Below are 23,436 nucleotides of genomic sequence, written 5' to 3' on the forward strand. Positions count from 1 at the left end.
TCTCAAAAAAAAAAAAGATCCAATGTGACCTATGATACGAAAATTGTAATAATTTATTTTCTAACTAAATTTGAGAATACTTCAGAGGAATGCGAATTTTTGATTTATCTTGCAAGAACATAAAAAAAATTATTTTCTGAATAACATGCAGAACGGAGCCGTGATACTAGAAACTATAATTACTGAGGATGGCAATATTTTTATGACCAGCGTATTTTATTATTTATTTATTTTTGTTCATTTATTGAATTTTCGAGAAATAGAAATTAATATGAGAAATTCAATAAACAAATCCATCTTTTGCAGATCTGGAAACATAAGTATTTTCAGTAACCCTCATATAACATTTTTTTTTATTTATTGATCATTTATTTCTTAATTTAAACGTTAAGAACATTTTCTACTCAGTATATCATGAAATAATGATACAGTTTTGAATGCAACGGAAACATTAATTTGGCACATTTGAATTTTCTCAGCTTTTTATAGTTCTCATGATCACGTTTCTTTTTTATTTTTTGTTTTTCAATGAAAAATGAATAATCGAATTTATTAGGAGAGACTTTTATATGTAGATAAATTGGGTTAGTCGGATAAAAAAATTTAGTTTGTAATTGGTGGGAGACTTTCGGGTGACCCTTTTGCCTTTTAAATGAATGTGTCAGGGCAAAATTATGTTTGTCGTAAATTGTATAAATAATTTTCACATTTTTCTGACCTTCCGTTGACCAATTATAAAAAATTTAATTTTGTCTTTAAACAGTGATTTCCTGATTTCACATGAAATGTGTTTATAGGCCGCCAATAGATCTAAAGTCTATTTATCAAATAAAAATTAGTAAACCAAAACAATGATCGTTATTGGTCCAAAGCAGTGGAACCATAAGAAACCAGAAATAAAAAGCCGCGTGAGAGGAGCGAGCGCCGCATCGTTGAAGAAGCTTAGATCAGGTGTAGTACAGGGATGGGGTCATATTATCGTACTGCAGTGACATTGTTTATATTTGTCTGTTACGTAATTTTCATAAATATGTCTGACATGGAGACAGATGATGAAGTTGTTGACATTTACTGCGCCTAAGAAGAGAACTAAAAAGCTTTATTTTATATTTTGCGAAAAACAAATAATTGTGAATATTTATAAAAATGTCTTCTTTACGTGTTCAAGGTTGAAACCAAAATGTGGAATACAGATATTGTTATTGATGTGCAAGTTGAGCCCTTTATTATAAATGTTGAAGATAGTGGAAGCTCAATGTTATCTGATGGAAAATAATAAAATGTGTTTATCGAGGTAGAAAATGAAGATTTTATTTTAATGTTTCAATACACATCCTATCTATCTTTCGATTTCAGTATTTGGTGTTAGCAATAAGAGGCTATATATAATCAATGGAAAAAGTAAAAATTCGAATATTATTGATACCTGATTTTTAAATGAATGTGGTCGATCACTTTATATCAATTCCAAACTTCATTTACATTGTATATTTTTGTAATAATAATTGTGCATAATTATTCATAATTTAAATAATTAATCCCCTATATGAATCCGTGAATTATTTCTTAATTACGGTCCTGTTATATGCTTGGATTTGATATGATCACATGCACTATACGTCAATATGTTTTGGTTTATTAATTTTCTTCGATAAATAGACATTGTGTATTGATATATTATTATATTACATTATGTAATTTTACTTTAAACCGAAAACATCCATTATTTCAGTTAAGAAATACTCAACATTTTAAAAACGTGAGATAAATTATAGTGACTAAATAAAACTTAACATCCATACTCCACACATTCTGTGGTAAAATGGAAAATTGGAATTTACGGTTAACAAAAGTTAGAAAATTGAAAATATAGTTAATTTGAATGGAAAGCTTCAAAAGTTCAATGTTAGCATCTGTGATATTATAACGGTGGAAATATTTTCTACCCAACATTTTGTTTGATATTACCAACAGCTTACATCAACATTTTAGAGAAATTATACAATATTTAACTCTCGTTAACTTCTATTATTAGTAACCTAAGGTTTTTATTCTAAATATTCCCCCTCGTTGCTGTGTATCCGTCAACACAACTGATATCTCGCCTACCTGACTAATGTTTCTTTATCTGCTTTGTACTAAATATTTTTTAAACTACACCTTGTAATTTAACGCTTAATACTTTTTTACCTGCTCGGAGTCTAAACTACAAATTAGATCGAAAATTCTTGTGTAAGGGTTTGTTATAATTTGTTCCAACCACTTTAAATCTCATTTTGAAGCAACCAAAACAACCAACATATCTTGTATCGACAACTGGATGTACTGGAATTTCCAATGAACTGTGAAAATTCCATTCCACAACAATTTGAAATCGTTTTAAAATTGGAAAAGTAATGTAACTCTTTTCAAATAATGAGAAATATATCAATTTACACGCATAACGATAAGAGAATTCTTCTAAATGGAAAATAAACTTATTCAATGAACAAATATTTTTACTGACTGTTCAGTTGTAGATATTGGAAATTTAAAAGAAATAATCAGTATTTTCATCCATTATCATCAGTGAATGAGAATTGTTTCTAATCAAATACTGAGCACCATATAGTTTTCTATATATATATAAGTGAATTTAAGGCATTAACAAAAATTGTGGATGAACTCTTACGTTACAATAATTGTTGAACTATTGTTGTACCTAGTATAAGATGTATTTTTTCAACCAAATTGGAATTGCTCGTATCAACTCCTTAATAGGTTTATCGTGGTTGATTAGTAAACATTGTCTTTTTATAGGTCTGGTGTATTCTTCATTTGACGACTATTTGTTCTGTCACTTTTACTTCGGTTGTACCTTTAATCTTGATTTTAATGATAAACTCAATAGTTTCTAAATTTTTTTTGAAGTTAATATTTATATAAATTTAAAGTCCGAATCTGAACAGAGCGTTGGTAGATAATAGTGTTACCCAATGAAGTTAATTTTATAGGAGATGACAATATTTATTACTACTGAAGAAAGTGAACCGAAAATCAAAGTGATATATAATGATTGTTATAGTTAATTTGGATTAGTTATTAGTGAAGATACTTTTGAGATAATACGTGAGGTTGCTCATATAATTTCGGCTATATTAAACCGTGTCTGATTCTCACTTTCACCACAAACATGTGAAGTAATTGATCACTCATACAAATTATAGAAATTGTATTCAAACATCTCATCAATATTATTACAAAATTTAATAACAATATACTTACTCATCATTTTTAACTAATGAAAAAAATGTAAAGAACCATTACATAATAAGTTGTAACATCTTATTTCCAAACGAACAATACAACTTGCTATTATATAAAACCAGAGAAAGAACTGTAACAAATTGTTATGATCGAACTACATGATCTATTAAAAAATGGAGCACCATTCTTTTGGTTATCTTTGATCGATATGTGAATATATCTAGGTAATATTAGAAATGTCAAGCATTGTTCTCGTTGGAATCCTCTTCATCCCACTAATCAAATCTCCGAAGGAGAAAATAAAGCTGGAAGAAAAAGTATGAACGCTAATTGTATATCCTATACTATACCATATTATTATTATAAATTTGGGTTGTTAGGATATTGCTGATATTGTGGTGATTTTTCTTTTAGCTTTCTTTTTTAATTTTTTCAAAAACTTCTTATTGCTACATACACAATACATTCGCTAAAGTTGAGATAATACATTGAGATCTTGAGTTTGAGATGTTTCGATAAACTATGGTATTTATTAAAACCTGCAATAGATAGTTTACCTTAAAATAATTGAATTAAGATATCAATACGAGGAAGACAAGAAATATGCTAGATCTCTAATAATTTACCACCCAACCGAACTCCCATAACAAAATATACTGTTGTTAAACAACGCTACCAAACTTATTCAGTGAAAGGTTTATTCAAATCAGGCTGTAGAAACAACTGCATAAAGTGGAGACAAATTCTGAGATATTTGTGTCACGTTAGAAAATGATCCACACTTAATTATTAGAAAAATATCCAGGGATAGATCAATGCTAGAGTTTAAACAACAAACAAAGACGTGATTGTACTTTTTTTCATTAATTGAAATTTGAATGCACTGACGTTTTTAAATTTATTGGAACTATATTTTAATTAGTTTCACATTTAATTAAGCTTGTTAGATTAACTTTTAATTTTGAAATTTCACCATATAGAACTAACAAATAATACTAATATCTTGAACAACTATATTTGGTAACAACAAGATAGAGCTCTACGTCAAAATACGAAGAGATGTGGCAATACCTGAATACATAATATGTTTCTCAAAAGATGTATTGGAAAGTGTGGTTTTATGAAATTACCCTAATGAGAATGGGATCCAAATAAATCTTAAAAAAAAATACTCAGCATTCCCTAGAGGTGCCAAAAACAAGAAAAATTGAAAACTTCATTATATTCGCGGAAAAGTACCATGTTACAAAATCCTCCACATATAACCATTGAATAACCGAGTTATTGTGAACTATACTTAGAGTTTCTGAATTTGGACTCAATAATTTTTTTCATTTTAGTTTCAGCGAATCTTCTATATCAGAGCAGAGTAGAAACGAAGGATGTATTAGCAGTGTAATTTTTAATTAAAATATTTTTGAATCTAAGAATTATTCTTAGTTTATTATTTTTCTGGTATCCACTTATCGAGCTAAAGTTAAAACAACAATAAAAAAGTGGAAGAAAAATATGACATTTCTCTACCTAACAATTATCTCTAACTGGTTAATAAGGTATAAAAACTGCATTATTATGATAAGGGACTAATGTTAAAAATCATTAGAATAAAACCTTTTTCATTTAGTATCCACCACTTTTTATCCATTTAGAGGAAAAATATAGGTATCTAGTAGTAATAGTTTAGTTTTGGCAGAGAAGTCAGTCCGAAAAACTTGAGCAGAATACAGCTGCTATCTCAGAAATTTTTGAAATAGCATTTTAACACCCAACCAATAAAGATGCGAAAGTAGCTTCTAGTCGTTTTTTTAAATGTCAATGTTTTTATTCTAACATTGAGTGCAGTTTAAACTCTGATGTTTGTACAAGTAAAATTATCAAAGATAAATATGAATTTTAATTTCATTAAATATTTGATACATTTTCCTCTCAACGGGTTTGACAAAATGACTAAAAATTGTGGCCAAATCGACAGAAATGTATAAATATTGAGTGAGTCTGCGATATTATAGTTATTATCAAGTTATTATTATATGTTCACTCATCATTTTTAAAAACAATGATACTCTTAATAGATATTGTAGATCTGTTTCCAATCATTTATTACAAGTCCCAAATTCCAATTCAATTATATGATGTACACAAAATTTAGTTAAATTAGAAATGATAGTTTCACTAAGGTCAAGTTATTGAATCGAATTAAAATTTGTTAGTGTTTCTATTTTTTTGCATTTGAGAAATGCGAGTTTATACTTGAAATTATGTCATTGGAAATGAAAACGTTCCATTCTTATAACAAACCTTGTTAAATTCAAGAATGTTATTTGATTAAATAATCGAGCTAGGACTCTCTATTCAAAACAGTCAGTGAAATAAACTCATTTTCTCTTTTTCATTGGCAATGAGGTGAGTTCACTTATGGCCACAAACTGTCCCAACCCAATTAATGTATTCAAATAAATACAGTATGGAGTTTCTTTCCTTATTATTATTAATGATAAGATATGGATGCATTGATCTTTAACGTTGCGGCTTGACCTCGCGTTACTTTATTTTTCTTCTTCTTTGAGAACGCGAAAGCTCAATTTCGTTTCACTTTGCAGAACTGTCTTCGCGATCATGTATACGGAAACAGTAAGTTTCATTTCGCAATGCTTCGATGCGCATCAATAAAATGTCATAAACGAAGACAGAATTTTGTAATTAATTTTTGCCTTTATATATTTTATTGGTAGATTCTTGAAAACAAGATTTATAGTGGATGCAGACAGTTATAAGTAATACTTTCAAAACTGTAGATATTTCTTGACATATTTTTTATATTTGCTATTTTCAGATTGATAGGGTATTAGATAGATAGTTAAAACATACATCCTAATGTCTATGGGTACTAATCGCCATTGAAAGGCGAGCAGTGCGATTATCATCTATACAGCTTGAGCATTTAAAATTGATTATGAGAGTTGTCTATATGTAAATAAGAACAATAACAATTTAAATGATAGACTAAACATGCTTTATTGGCAATATGTTACGAAATAATTATAATAGTTATAATCCAATAACTTTTGAAGGAAATTGAGGCAGTCAAACACCAAATATAATTCTGAGCTTCCGGATACTTATTTATTTATTATTGGGGACTAAAATTATGGTCAAAGTACAACATAAAAATATGTATACAAGTATAATATTATACTTTCATAGATATTTTTACATGGTAATTTAAATATTTAAAGAATTTCAGTCGCTGATGATGAATACATAGATATTCGAAAACTTGGAGATATATTAGAAATTGTACACTTTGGTGTTTAATTTGGCCACAATTCCATTGTGACTAAATGTGACTGTTTTGTCAAATTTGTTTTGATTTTAGGTCTCTTCCCATATAAAATCAGTTTAAAATAAAAACCTTTTGGATATATTTTTTTTGTTAACAAAATGATTTCCTGAATTCTCTTAATATATTGAACCCTTAAATCCAATTCATCTTGAAATAGAAAACAATAACCATATAAATTTTCTAGATATGACACTCATTAAAACCAACGATGATAAAATTTGAACAAAATTATTTAGAAAAGAAACATGGTCTGGACGAAACCTAAGTTATAATTCACGCCATCCAGAGACACAAAAAAATAACATAAATTATCAATATCCTTAAAAAACAGAACTTTAATGTATGTCATAAATAAAAAAATACGGTATCCTTGTTAAACACAAAATTAAAGAGCGAAATTAAAAATACAAAAAAACTCCATGTTATTTAACCATGTTTGAATAGCTCATAAAATTATATAGGAATGACAATGCAATATGTAGAAAAGAGGATAAATGGTTACAAATATACCAAACATGCATCAACCACATTACACAAACATGAACAAAATGTAAAACTCACACAAAATTTTTTCAATATTTATGTTACATTATACGGGGATTTAAAACAAAAATAAAAAAGTGGAAGAAAAATGTGACATTTCTCTATCTAACAATTACCGCTAACTGATTAATAAGGTATAAAAACTGCATTATTATGATAAGGGACTAATGCTAAAAGTCATTCGAATAAAACCTTTTTCATTTAGTATCCACCACTTTGCATCAACCACATTACACAAACTTGAACAAAATGTAAAACTCACACACAATTTTTTCAATATTTCTGTTACATTATACGGGGATAAAATTAGCAACCCTAACATTATTTAATATCAAACAATTTTTTCAAGACGAAGTGTTATGAAATGATATTATAACTCAAAATCCTTGTTTTATTTAAAACCATTCCTTATTCTAAAATTTTTCCCAAAACCAATAGCTGTAAAAAAAAAGAAATGAACCATGACTTTAATATTTCTAATTGAGTGTAAAAAAGTAAGACTTGCTAATTTTATACAGGAATATTGAAAAACTACCCGTTGTTTCAAGTTTCTAGCCTTAATGAAATTTAAGGAAATTTCAGAAAAAAATCAAAAAATCAAATCTCAATTTTAGCATCACCTTTTAAAGGTGATATCTTGAAAAGGGGTGAGTTGAGGAAATTTTGTTATAGAAAAGACCATCTTAATTTTATACGAGCAATCACCTTCTGAATTTTGTCGCAGGAATTTAGAAAATAATACATTTTGGTGTTTGATCCGCCACACTTCCACAACTAAAGCATTCTTATACTACTTGGCTCACGAAGGATAGTTTTGCTGCCATTGCTTCCCTACATGGAGCTAGGGGCGGTGTTTAGCCTGTTTCTTCTCTCCTCTTTTCCTCCAGTTTTTTAGCGGGAGATAGTTTTATCTCTTTTATATAATGCTGATGTTTTTGTTTTAATATCTTCAGATTTATGATTGCAGAATGCAATCGTTCTTGCCTTCTGACTTGCAAGCTCTTCTCAGATACCATCGCTCCACTAAGTCTACACCAGTATTGTCTTCGTCTTCCGGTTCGCCCTGTTCCGGCAGGTTCTTATCCTGTTTGGTAGTGAAGCGGGAAATCCTTCTTCTACCCTTCTTCTCTTTCTTGTGAGGTATCCTCATTTGAGAGATAGGGGGCTTCTGAGATTTTACGGTGTATCCCTGCTTTTTTCCGATTCTCCCTTTTTCTTGATTCATGGTTGTTTCCACGAGTAGCTAAAAGAAAGTCTACAGCATACATATAGATAGAGCTTAAGAGCTTTCTTCATTTTGTTGATAGATTGCCTTTTTTAGCTTTTTATTTCCAAATTATTATACATGCAAGTATCAATGGCGGTAAAGTCTACAAGTCGACATTAGTAAAAAACCGATCGAAATAGAGTACTACATCTGCAGCTTATCATTTTACATCCAAATTTGAATGTTATTCGCTTGCTTCAAACGAATAAAGTAATGATCAGAATTTCTACAAGATTTGTGGTATGTTTGACATATTTTAGATAACTATTTTGAACCACCTCTATATAGGAAGATTTTGAAAATATCAATCATCCTATTCCAATTCAATACTGTCTATATATTAACTTTTCAAATGAACCAAAGCTCAGTTACTGACGTATTTGTCTACATCACGTACACTTCGAATCAGTATAACTACAGCACATAACATAAGAAATTGACGTAGAACAATTCAACAGCGTTCTTTGTTTTCTTTTTATCAAAATAAAATTTCATACTTTTTACAATATCTATATAAAATAGAGGGTATATTTTCATTTTATATATAGGAAAGTTATTCCTCTTATTATTTCATAAGGTTATTTAATTCTTATTAGCTCCAACAAAAAGATCGAAACGGTAGATCAGAACAGTAACTCGCCACTTTCCACTAGTCTGCGTTGGAATCGCGTGCCCCTTCGTCTGTCAACGGCCCGCTGCCGCAGTCTTGACCGGTATTTGTTACGCAGATGATCGTTATTCATTTGTTCGCGCCCGAAATCGTGCTTAAACAATCGCGAATCTACAGCCGATACGCGTTTTCTTCCGGAATTGTTAATGTGGATGTGAAACAGTGTTAGTGATCGACTACTTCAGTAAAATGTTTGGATTACGTGAGGATTATCTAATTCATGGCAAGTTAAAATGTTGTTTGATGGAGATTTCATAACAACTAATGTGCACGTGTAAACATCTGTCAAAAGTCAAATATTGAATAGTTATATGTTATAGAATTAGTCTGTGGAGATTTTGAACAATGAAAGTTATTTTCATTGTATTCTCGAAGAGTTATAAACTTATTTCGGAAATGGATGTCATTTTTTATTAATTTTCAAAGAATTGGTATCTTCATTGAATATATTTAGTACGCTGCACCCAATAGTACCTTGCATATTTCATAGATCGATTGAGAAATGCATTATAGATCAATGTTATCAAATACTTCTGTTTTTTAGCAAAAATAGATTAATTTTTTTTCACAGCACTCTCATTCCAACTATTCTGTCAGGAGTTTTAATTATATTTAATATTTTTTAGGTATCCTAAATCTTTTCAGGCAGTATTTTCAAGATTTTTTTAGGATTAATTAGGATATCATTTCATGAAAGTACTTTGTAAAACTCCAAATTTCTCAATTTCCTTATTCAACTTATCAAACAATTGTATATTTGGTATGTATAATGATCAAAATTCATCTATAATGCTAATTTTAGTCAAAAATTTTTTTTATTCGACGAGGTTTCTATTGAACGACAGACATTCCATTTCTGTTAGGCAATCTTATCACTAAATTCTGATAGAATTTAGATTGGATATCAATTAGGCGTTCTTTTTCGATACATTTGTATATTATTAATATATCCTGTCTATTTATGCAAAATACCATTTCTCTTGAAGTATCATAATTATACGTTTTTTTATTTCAGTGAGAGGAATTATCATTCAAAAAATTTTAAGTATGAAAGGATCAATCCGTTCTTCATCCTAACCAGATAAAAGTGAACAATCTTAATATTTATTTTTGAAAAGCAAGTTATTTTAAGAATTTGACAAGAGTTCTTTGTTTGTTTCTTGTTTCTCGATGTACTTCATTGAAAATCTTTGCAAACTCATACACAGTTAATTTCCTAGATAGTTGACCTGAATTTAACGAGTACTTGATCGACATGAGAATCTGAAATTAGAATGATTTATCTCCTTGTTATAGAGAATGTAGATTAATATTATTATTCAACTGAAAATTAAATATATATGTCGACAAGAAGATAATTCTTAAACCTACAATGTGAAGACTTCAATTCATATTTCTTCTCTCGTTAATTTTTAAAAATTGTTATTTCAAAATAGAAGAAGAATAACAGTCAGACCAACTGATTTATTTGAACGTTTTGGGTAAAACGTCTTTTCTATTAAATATGAACTTATTGGAAGTTCGTGGTTTTTATCAAGATCAAGGGGACATCTCAATTTAAAAGCAATAATATAACGTGTAGCAACATTTGTATCACGATATTGATAATGGAAAATGGAGAGCTACCTTAAGATTAAAATGAAGATGACCATTTAAATATAGTGGCCAGTAAAGCTGATGCTCCTATCCTCACTCATCCTGTATATGAAATTTTCATTATAGAGGACAATTAGAATGAAAAATTGACTAGTGTGTAATTTGGATGACATTAACCAATAACTTTACAAAGAGTAACGCCTTACTTGTGAGCATACTGATATAGGACAGAAAGATAACGAATATGTTGACAATTTCTTACAAAGCACAAGGCTATTTGTAAGGATTAAACTTCTACAGAACTTTTGATTGAAATATCTCGATAATATTTAGATTTGATGCGGACGCTGAACCCTATAGCTGGATTCTATATATAGATTCAAATATTGTATTATATACCAACAGCTTATTCTTGATTATATTTGTAATTTTTTTCCAATTATCCAATGTGTCTAAGTTGAATACCGAGCTGTTTGTTCTTCATGTTGTTCTTTTTAAAAAATTAGTAGCTTCCAAAATATGCAGCTTTCAGCCTTTGTAGAGTTTCATGCTCATTGTTTGTGACAATGGGACAATTTTCTCGTCTGCTTGTGAAGATCATGCGGATCTATTTGAACGTATTAACTAGAATTTACCATATTTTTTCAATCATTAGAGGAATTTTCTAATTTTGTTAAGTAGACCCATCTACCAGTCCAGATTATTTTATTTATCATCCTTTGGTCATGCTCGATGGTGGCAGTTTTCTCTTGAATTCCATGCTGATGCTTTGGAATAAATTAGTTTTCATTAAGAATTTCTATTATTTAGGTTTCCTTTGGCTTTTCTAACAGTTAAGATACAAATGAATGCTATCATTTGGATGGATTTTTTAGGTAGATGCTGAAGAACTTGGTTGCAATAATGCCATTGAGAGGGGGATAAGGTAAATACTTATTGATACTGATTTAATATTCATCTGTTTTTGCGGTGTTAGGTTAAAAATGTTTCGAAAGTGCTCTGTGAATGTTACTACTAAGCAAAACGATGTTTTTCCAAATCGATACAAGCATATTGGAAACATCCCGTAATAATTCTAGTTTACAGTAATTTTTCATTTTTGGTTAACCTCATAATGATCGAATTTATATTTGTTGAAAATAGGACCTCGAAAATGGCGAAAAACTGGAACATATACGTGTTCCTTGTTAGTATACATGCTCAAAATTTATCTAAAGCCAATGAAACTTATTTTTTCTTGATTAAAAAAATAGTAATTTCTCTCTTTTTCGAGTGAAAAAGTTCAACTTTCTTATCCGTTTCTAATATTCATAATTTCTTCACGAAAGTTGCGTACTCTCTTTTCTAGGTATAAAATAAAATATGAAATCACGAGGACTTCTCAAGTCGTCGTCACCAACAGCCAAAAAATTCATTTTTGTACAATTCATAGATATCTTCCTTGCGAAACCTTCTAAAACTAAATCGTAGAAACTATTTTAAATTTCAACTGACTTAAGTATACAAAGTCACTCGATAAATGGTAGTTTATATTTACTTGGATATTGAAATTTCATGCTCATATTCAGGAACACACAAATTATCAATATGAAAATATGACAATATATAAGAGCTATTTACAGTGCTAGGCTCACCTAATAATTAGAGTAAAACTCTAATCAAAGTCATCGAATATAAAACTACGCAAGAATCCACGATATTATAATATTTGACTTTAGACACATGCTAAAAGAAAGTAGAAGGATTGTATCTTGAAAGTGAATTCTTGAATAATAACATTTCCATTTAAATCAGTTAACTAATTTGATTTTCCTTAAATCATCTTTTTAAAGAGTTGACGTATGCTTTGAAAATAGCCCGAAGAATACAAACCGATAGGTATAGACAGCATTTTTCAAATTTATTTGCGTAATTTGGAAAAACAATTTCGGTTTTCCTTCAACACATCTTACACTAAAACTACAAAAAAATATGTTTTCGTTTTGAAGAACTGCCACAGAACAAAGAACAAACAGTATCTATTCAGTGTCATTTATAATAATTATTTCAATTTAATTTTTCCAGTCAAGTAGCAATACTTGCTTTGGAAACATAAAAGACAAGGTTATATTGCAGAAACTTGTTTATTATTTTAATTTTATTATGATGATATATTAATAATGGTCATTTATTAAGATGAAGGTTAGCATTATTTACAATGATGTAATTTTTCATTTACTAATCCTTTCAAACACACATCTAATATATGAGAAATATTTTATTGGAATAAGAAAATTAAGTCTTAATATTTCATGTTTGTCGCGGCTTGTATTTGAGAAAGTTACAACCAGCTGCTATCCTATCGCTTTTTCTACTATTTTTCTTACTTTTTATCGTTTTTTTGATCGTGAGATACAGCTTTTAAATTACCACAACAAAGTAGTAGTATAAATTACTATCATTAGAAACTCACCCAACTGTTGAAATATCATATTTTTTATGTGAATACGCTGCATAAAATGAATGGATGAACAAACATTTAATGTGTACTGCTCCAATATTGTTAAAATTTTTGTTTCAAGAACCCACATTTTGTTTCAAGAACCCACATTTTGTTGATTATGAATTCACAAATTTGCAGATTGTTTTTAACAGTAATACAAATATTATTCTTTATGGTATTCGTTGACTCTGATGGCACTAACTCAAGATAAGATGTGTTTGGAAAAATGTGGATTCTTCGAATTTTTCCTTCCAGCATATTCTTATTTTCAGAAAGAGGCAGAATTCGCATTGTTCTAAATGTAGTGAATAACAAGAAGAGTTTTGGGGACCTGAAATTCGTGAATTGAAACCGAAATGTGCTACTGCACCTTGTCCCGGATTTTAGATCTCTTTCTTATTGCATTATGTTGTAAGGGATCCAGTAATCTCTCGTATATTAGTCGTCTATTTGAACGAACATGTTTGCTCACCACATAGATCATAGAGACATTTGAACATTGTCAGAATGGGCTCAACCTTCTCATACTTTTCTTAGCACATACTGCTGTAGAAATTATTTTACCATTTATTTTTATCAAACCTCCTACTTAAGACGGGAGCTCGACATGGACAGGGTATCCATCAGTACATCTTCATTACAAATTCAGTGATCGGTTGCCTCCCATTTCAAATAATAGCATTTATGCTGTGAGGCTGTACACAAAGCTTCTATATACCTATCCAGTTCAGCTTTGAATTAGGTGCCCTATACATTTTAACCAAATTGATTTTTTATTATGACAATCAATTTTTATGCATTCACATGTAATCCAAATAATGCAATAAGTACCAAATTCTCTGAACGAGGAATTATTTTCATTACTTTATTGGTACAATTCCAGATTCCGATAAATTGTTACTTGATCTGTAACTTGGATTCCAATGTGATCATCTTATCACGATCTGTTATCTCTTTGGAATATTTTTCTTGTTTTCTGACTCTTTTCTACTGTCGTTCATTTTATAGTATATAATCTTTGCACTTATTTGTTGGTGTGAACCTGAAGTATTTGTGTTTCTCTCTTGTTATAATTCAGTCCAATTGAGTTACTTGTAAAATCAACTATTCTTTTTTCTATTCATCAAATTACAGCAAAAATGGGAATCTTTGGAATGTATAACCATATTTTTATTGTATACTGATTAATAGAACTTAAATTATTTTAAGCAGTATATTTTAACTAGTGCCTATTCAGGACCGGCCCACACATAATATAATTATGTTAAATGTATGTTGATATGTTTCTTCAAAACGAAAAAATATTAAAAGAATGCCGTCGAAGAGTAGAACTGTTTATTATATGGCGACAGGTGCTTCGGAAGGTGTCGCGGAATGTTCGACCGCTGATGTCAAAAAGTGGATCACGGTGCGCTTATAACCGAGAGTTGTTAATCGTGTTCGTTTGTTTTTTGTGAATTGTAATTTCCATGTCAATCTTGTTTTACTACTTATCACTCGTGATGAATTGATTTTGTGAATACACATTTTAAAAATTTGTTCAATTAAATATTCTTTTTCATTTCTATATATGTAGTAAAAAAATTAGATAGAATTTCAAAAATATGTAAATATGTTGAGAAGTTATTGATTACATGTACTGTATGCATTGCAAGTATATTTTTTCTCACGAATATTGAATTTATTCTAGTTATCAATTTTAATTAAAGCTCCATTTAATAGCCACTTTGTTAGACGGTATTCCATATAATTAGTAAATTTTACACTGGCATTGTTCTCCATTTCCACTTTTAGATCATTCACACCACATATAAACCATCTTCACCTAGTTACCACCTAGATCATAAAGATATTCCAACATGTTTTTAAGTTTCTTATGCATTTTTTGTTTTCTTGAGCTTTAGACAATCAGGGTCCAATTATGTATGTTACACTGGGATGTTGAATTTTTACAGTCATGATGTTTCTTATGGCCAAAGATAATTGAAATTTGAAATTCATACCAAACCTACTACAAGACAGAGAATATAGATTTTGATAAAAATTGTTCAAAAAGTTGTTCAAATTTATTTCAACCCCTTATTCTCATCAGGAATTTCGCAAATTAATTTTGTTTTATTTTTTGATATAAACATGAAATTATTTCTTTTACTATTTGATATTTCACCTTTACACCCCTATATTGATATCTTGGTAGTACATTGAAGTGAGTTGGCTACCCAACACGTAAATGTACAAATTACTAGGTTTATTAATTTGACACAAGACATATCTTTTTGTTTTGTTTTTTTCATGGCCCACTACTTGTTTTTAATATTTCCATTTTAACTTCTATATCGCAGTTTTCCGGTGACAGCATAAGTAATATTGACATAATAATTACAACTATTATTAATAGAATAAGGAAACACAATTTTGAGGAGTCAAGAAATGTTAAAATCCGTTCAGTCAACCCAGTGTTTAAAGGAAAATGCTTAAAATTCACACATTTCTTAGGATATCTCGTAATACGAAAAAGATATCGACATGCGGTTTACGCTATTGTGTTGCTAATTTGGTCTACTTTTATATTCCTTAATTAAAACTGCATGTTTCCATTCAACATTTTTCAAGGTTAGCTAGATTTAAAAAAATAAATAAATAGCGCCCTCTAGCATATACGTTACTCATTAGTTTAGGTTATAACTCTTACATTGGTAGAAAGGAGCTCTCTTCAAAAAGACTAAGTTTGCATAGATAGGTTAAGTAGAACTGGACTTACAGGCGATTTTTCATAATAAAGTTCCCGCTTCCCACCACCTTTTATTTGAAGATATAGACTAAAACTTGTAAATCAAATATACGCTGAATTTCTTGAAGAATACGATAATCATAGTTTAAATGGATCTTAATTAGGCAAAATTTGAAAATTATTCATTTTATAATTCTTGGTATTCAATTACGCCCTCTAGCGGTGGACCTACAATTCTATAAATAATTTCCAGGTTTATCTCGAGGTCACTTTTGCTATAATTTTTTTTCCCGAAGCTGTACTATAAACGGTTTCCGAGATATGACCGAGAGCCATTCTTATTGGGACACCCGGTACATACCTCAATCGGAAATGGAAAAAATCGCCAATAGGTTCAATCGCATACAAACGTGTATTGATAATAGTGGAGAATATTCTGAAAAACAATAAAGCCAAATGAAATTATGAATATGTGTTTTTTCTTCTTTATTTCAAAACTTAAGTAGCAATCACCTTATTATCAAGATATGGATGCATGTGATAAGGTTGACCGTTATTATAAAAAATTTCATTGGAAAATGCATTTATTGCAACTAATTTTTCATGGATGATGGAATCATTTTGAGCGTGCCTGAAGTTAAGGTCTAAATCAGCCTCCCGGCGGTACAAATGTGATCTCATAACAAATGGATTGTTTCGGTTTTTTCTCATGGTATTTCAAATTTGACATTTAATATTGTCAAATTATTACTTTTGAATGTACACTAAATATTAGAAATAGCTTAGATCAAGATAGTAAAAACATTGAGAATTTATGAATTCTGGAATAAAATTATTATATCATACTCGAACATATTCCAAAAATCTTGTCCAATATATTTTTCGCGACCCTCTAACGCGTATATATTATATATATATATATATATATATATATATATATATATATATATATATATATATATATATATATATATATATCTTTTGTTTTTAGAAACTTTCATTACAAATATAAATTACAAATTCGAAACAGACTTCGGGAAATGTAATATTTGTCTTATTATTGAATGTTCTGTGTTCACACTAACGTTAATGGTACCTAGTAACAAAATGGAATGCAAACAATGTAGATTATCTTTGGTTCTCAATTGTAAAAATTGCGAAATTTGGAATTTGCCATGATCTCGTTGAGGCAAAAATACAGTTGGTGCACATTTTCATATTCTTGTTCTGATTGCCTTGCAACGCAAGAAAGAACTAGGATTGTGTTGTTTCTTATGGGAATAGCTGATAGTGTTTACAACATTGTGATGAGAAAGAAAGTCATTAACAAATCAAGGTCGGAGTTTTTTTATTTCACTAGTTATTAGATCATAATCGTTGAGGATTTCACTGGTTCTCAGTAGATTGAATATATTTTCTAAACCTGTTTGATTTGAACTCAACAAAACAATAGTATTCTCATAACATTTGCCGTCTTTTTCACCTAAGCTTACAAATGATTCTCTTAATACCTTTATCACATATATAAAGTTTAATGTTTTTGCATTGCTTGTTTTGATAAGTCAGTAAAATTATTAACTTGTTCGTTTGCAAAAACTTTATTTTCAAGATAAATCAATTGCCATGCATTTTTCAACTGATTTGGTACATGATATAATTCGGTTTAAGTGGGATATAGATCGAAGTAGATCAATATTTATACCAAAATTTGATTTTTTTATGAATATCTTGACAATTTCTGATACGAAGTTTGGTTCTGAAATGTGTATGGTGGCTCTGATTTTAATGTGATACAATTTTGTAACCTTTGGTGCTTCTGATGAGTAAACTTTTGCTTCAAGAAATATTAAATTTTAAAAATTATCAATAAGTCTAATAGTGAATTTTCGTGACTTAAGTGTAGGTTTGGTTTCATTTTCTTCAAAAAAAAAAAAAAAAATTCAGGCAGTTACAGAGAACAAATCGTTAAATGTTTTATGTACATTCATAGTACTTCCAACTAGTGTTCATTATTTATCTTTTTTGGAACACCACATTAAACAATTTGAATTAACATGTTTTGAATGAGTCAACATTTGTTATTTGAGGGGTTTGATACGATGCCATATCATGATTTCTGAATTTAATATTACTTATGTTAGATACATCTTAGACATTTAAGAGAGAAATCCAAATCTTAATATGAATGCCCTCACTTTAAGATACCTTTAAATTCAGTTTAATTTTCTTAATGACTTGGAATAATTGATACGGTCGATAATTATCTTCACCTATAACGTTGTCTTGGAATGTAGTAAATTACCTTAAGCGCATTACAAACTCACGAAGATTCTACCTTTTAAAGAACTAGAACTGTGAAAGTTTGATTGAAAACTACGTACTGGAACGTAATGCATTTTAAAGGAAAATCTTTTGTTGTTACTTCACACATCATCATATCTTACACAGAAACGTTTTATTTATAGCACAGTCATAAAAAATGCACTGCGTATACCTATCATATTCATGCTCAAGTTGAAACTTGCTGGAAATGGTTTAAAACTCTTTACGTTTATTCACTACAATATTTATTATAGTCTGCCTTTTGGAGACATCTTTGTGACTAGAATGGTATATTTTGAACTGTTGTTCGACATTTTTGCATACACACCAGGTATGGATTCGTTATACCAGATGCTGTTTATTATTCATAAACTTTTAGTGACCTCAGAATTTTTGATTATACATCTATAAATGTTGTTTCATGTGAATTCGAAAGAAGTTTTACAGAATATTTTACTTTATTATGAATAAATATTTATCGGCATTGGAAATTATAATTATAAAACATATGATTATTGTGAATACAACTTTTCCAATTAATTTCAGGAATACTTCCACAAGGTAGTGGTATTCTCGATCCGTAAATAGTCAAGTGCAATTTGATTCCTCGGGGCTATGATCTCTTTTTTTCTAGGTTTTTTTTACCAGTTTAGATATGGGATTAAGTCTACCCATTTCTTACACTGTCTTCTATCTTTTGCTATTTTTATTCCCTTCAATGTTTTTGGTTGAACATTTTTGGTTGATTTTTGCCTTCAATATGTTTCTTATAAATTTAACTGTCTTCCTTCTTACGATATGTTTAAATCGATTCAGCCATTTCTTGATTATTCTTTTTATTGACTTTTGTTGGTCCACTAACGTCTTCGTTATTTGATTTCTCCACTCAATTGTCCTGTTTATTTTTTTATAAGATTCTCTTAGTCATATCAATATTTTCATATCTCCGTATTATTTACTCAATGTGTAATAAATTTTTATAGATTTATTCCCTCTTTTAGTAATTTTTGTATATAGGTATTTGTCCGTCTTCCGGCAACATACTCTCAGGATATTAGTATGTTATTCTTTTTCCAAACTATTTGCATTTTATTCTAATATTTTTACGGTTGTTTTGACGTTTGTTTCATAGCTTCTTATGTAATTTCTATAATAACTTAAATTTTCATTTTTTTTTTCTATTTCTGTAGACCAGACATTCATTTCCTTTATAATTTTATTCTAAGAATTCGCTATTAATACCACATCGCTTACCGATTTTATAGCTTCCATCATTCTATATCCAATTGTAGTACTCAGGTGTTATCATTTTCTTTTTATATTCTTAACAACGTGTACATAACAATTACAAGCAGTAACAGCCTTTTACTGTCCACCATCTCCTTGTTTTATTTCTCTTTTCGTTACAAACTTCTTTGTTGTTCGATCTGGAATTGATAAATAGTCTTGCTCTTAGTATCTTACTTTTGCTTCCTGTCGCCTGTATAAGTTCTTTTATTTCCTTAAGTAATGTTCATATTTATTTTCTAAAGATTGTGACAGAGGCCAATTTCAAATCAAAAACGTGCCTCCTCTATTTTTCTTTGAATTACTTTGGTCAAAGTTAGAAAATATTTTTCTAACAATGCCACAATTATTATCATTGTGATAAAACAATCAAATTAAAAAATCTGCATCCGTCAATATTTTAACCTACAAAAATAGGCTTTTTACTTTCAAATATCTCTTTTGTTGTTCATCATATCAAGAGATGAAAAAAACTTCTAGGTACTTAATTCTAAGATAAATAGAATCACTAAAAATTTAATTTCCATTTGAAATTAATTTAAGTCATATCTCTCATGAATACATTCAATCATCTACTGACATACAATAATTCTAAAACACTGCTATTTCTGTTTTCAATCATATATTTCTTAACTCTTATACGTGCATAAAAACAAGCCTTTGAGAAATCACCAATGTACAACAAATTTATAATTTATGAACAATTTTATTGCTAAATTTCAGTACTTTAGCTTTAATTGAATATAGATATAAAATATACAGCTGACTTAGTTTGCAATAGGTAGAAACCTGACAATAAATATATATATATATATATATATATATATATATATATATATATATATATATATATATATATATATATATATATATATATTCTGTTGATTACTGAGTTCAATTAGGTTTATTATATTGTTACAAACAAACATTACACAAAATGTTAGGGGTTAGTCAATAATCACTATTTGAACTGAACTATATACTGATTTTTCATATTTCTCCCATATCTGGTTAAAATTTGAGTAGATAACCTTAATATTTTGCGATGAATGAACCGAAGAGCCATTAGAATAAGATAAAAACAATTACATATGATAATTTGAAGAGAAATTCTAGTCTGCGGAAGAAATATTTCCAATTAGTTGATGTGATTAAGAGTTTGGATGGCTGTATTACATTTAAAAAAAGATAATTATTATGAACGGTTAGTTTGTGCAAGAATGTATTGATTCATTTCTCAAAGGTTTATTTATTGCATTCTAGAAAGACTAAGATGAGAACAAAATTAATTGGTCGAAATGAAAACAGTTATCTTATTAATTTTATGTTGAGAATATCATTTCCAGTAAGTACACTTGAGCTGTTTCAATTACTCTCATAAAATAAGTATTGAAATAACTAGCTTGAAATGAGTAGAGGCTGTATTAATTGTGATTAATATCTCTAGGTACGTTCTCATATAAGAAAAACAATGTAAATCTGTGGAATACATAAGAACAATTACTTATTTTCCCAAAAACTGAACATCCAAATTTTGATAATAGTGAGTTTAAATCATTTTCCTGGAAAATTGATGTTTAGCATTATCTTTGAAATATGTACACTTGACGAGTTATTTGGAGAATTCTTGATAATATTCCATTCTTTATATATACCTACACTTTTCTATTTCAGTTTATCGAGTTTAAATAACATCAACTTGAGTTTTTACCTGTTACGTCTCTACAAACGTTAAAAACCACTGAGTTATACGGTTTAATTATGATTTATTACATCCTCTCTTGCGTCCATATTTATGTCGAATAACAATATCTATTGTTGAAGGATGAAGACCAAACAACTACATTTTTGCAGTTCTGTTGTGCAGTTTCTCTATTTTTTAGTTAGTGAATTCATATCTTTGATGTATGTCATTCGATATAAAGGAAGAAATATGAACAAAATGTGTCATTTTTATTTTATTATTGATATTGAAGCGACATGTGGACTCTAGTCATTATAATGATAGTCATATATTCAAAAATGAAGTACAGTATTGAAAGTCATTGTGAAATTGTCAAATCGTCCTGTGTAATTTACATTTAGAAAAGATATGTCCAATGGAATTCCGAGTTATTTTCAAATATCGAAATTCCCACATACTCCGTCTTCATAAAGAACACCCTATTGAGGATAATTTAACGGCTCGTATATGCATGTAGAAAGATAGAGGCATACTGAACAAAATGTCAATAAATTTAAAACCGTGACTAAAGAAGGAGGTGTCGAATTTTGCAGCATCTTAAAGCGGCGGCCGACTCGATGTGTGTTTAGTTATCGCAAAAACGTTCGCATTTATCCGCGATTGTCAAACACGTTTTCATTGTATATCGACAGATTATCGTGAACAAGTCACATATTTTCACAAATCGAAACTCAAGAAATACGGAGGTTGTATCATATGTACGATATGAATATGAATATGAATATTGAATCACTACCAACAATTAAAAATATTGGATCATACCGCAGTTTGGTTTTTTTGCATATTTGACATAATGTGTATGCGTATCGATGTTCCAACAACAATTGTTCCTTGGTTAAAAGGAAATTCAATCAATTGATATAATTTGTCATTGAAAATAAAAATACTTCCAGGACTACGTAATTCATCAATTTTATCTATGTTTTCCAAAATAGCAGATTTATTGAATATTTAGTTTGAAATCATTATTTTGAGTTCTAAGCCACAATAATCTAACTGATAAGGATACAAAAGATATGTTTAATACATTATTAAATACTATGAGATAACAAACTGGAAATAAAATTAACCAACTGATTAATCGGCAAGTGAAAATATTCGAGTTTAATTAATTGTCAGCGGAAAAGGTATCCAAATTTCCTGCAATAGAATATAATTATAATTTGAAATATTCGTTGTACTTTCTGTATACAGGATGTTTCTAAATTCATGCTACAAAATTTATGAAGTGATTGTCCATAAGAAATTAAGAGGGGTCTTTCCTATAACAAAATTTCATCAGCCCACCCCTTTCCTAGATATCACCCTTAAAAGGTGATGACCAAAATTGAGTTTCAATTTTTTTTCTCTAAAATATCAGTTTTGCTAGAAACTTGGAATTCTGTAATTTTATTGCACTCCCAAAGTACTAACTTCACACCCTAGATATTGTTTTTCCTTTTCAACCAATTTCTCTCACCCTACAAGGGTCACTATTAAATCGAATTTTGTAAGTTATCCTAAATTGGGTCATTTAACAACATCTCCATACTTAGTTCTTTAAGCTTATTATACAAATCCTACACAGATCACGTGCCTCCTTTCTACTTTTCTGCAAATGTTCAAGCATTTTGAATGACATATTTGGGTATCTTGCTATGAAGCCCAAATTTCAATAGTGACCAGGAATGTTGCTCTTAAATGGGGTCTTCAATGATTTCAATATTATGTATTTGCTTACTAGGCTAAAAACTCCTTTTCACCGCATTGCAAACCCATTCTAGCTCGACAAACAAAACAATTTGGTACATTGTTTCCTATATCTATAGACAAAGCGGGACTTCTTGAGTACATTTCTGAAGACTCAGTCGCTTTTTTATATAATTTCTCACCGTGTTTCTGAAAAAAAAAGATTTGAAAGTTTCAAAAATCTTTAAATTCGCCCCAAAACGACATATTTTGGGGTAAATTTAAACACGTTCACTATTACCCCAAGATCAAGTTTACAGTTGCTGCGTTTTTAAGCAGCCTGCCAATAAAAATTTTTCCCATACAACAAACAAATCGGGGGCGACCACTATAGTGGAAGTAATTTCTACTGCCAAATTCAAGAGATATGCAAGTTGTTTGCAATTGCCCCTGTTTACGATTCCCCATCTGACACTAACGAAAATCATAAAAGAAATCTTTCGTAATCTTGTCCCCATAAAAAATCATATTTCTTGT

At 29.3% G+C, this 23,436-nt stretch overlaps 1 protein-coding gene across 4 annotated transcripts in view; it reads left to right on the forward strand.

The window, feature by feature from the left end:
• LOC130897272 (protein prickle-like) overlaps positions 1 to 23,436 on the forward strand; it is a 629,019-nt gene that overhangs the window by 446,735 nt on the left and 158,848 nt on the right. For 2 of the 4 annotated variants that reach the window (XM_057806038.1, XM_057806036.1), the window contains exon 1: positions 9,102 to 9,292. The exons of the other annotated variants lie outside the window; for them this stretch is intronic. The gene's annotated coding sequence lies outside the window, so the exon portion shown is untranslated. Of the gene's footprint in view, positions 1 to 9,101; positions 9,293 to 23,436 lie in introns of those variants that run through there. 4 annotated transcript variants of the gene reach the window in all.

This window comes from Diorhabda carinulata, chromosome 8 (assembly GCF_026250575.1).
Source record: "Diorhabda carinulata isolate Delta chromosome 8, icDioCari1.1, whole genome shotgun sequence".
Taxonomy (NCBI): domain Eukaryota; kingdom Metazoa; phylum Arthropoda; class Insecta; order Coleoptera; family Chrysomelidae; genus Diorhabda; species Diorhabda carinulata.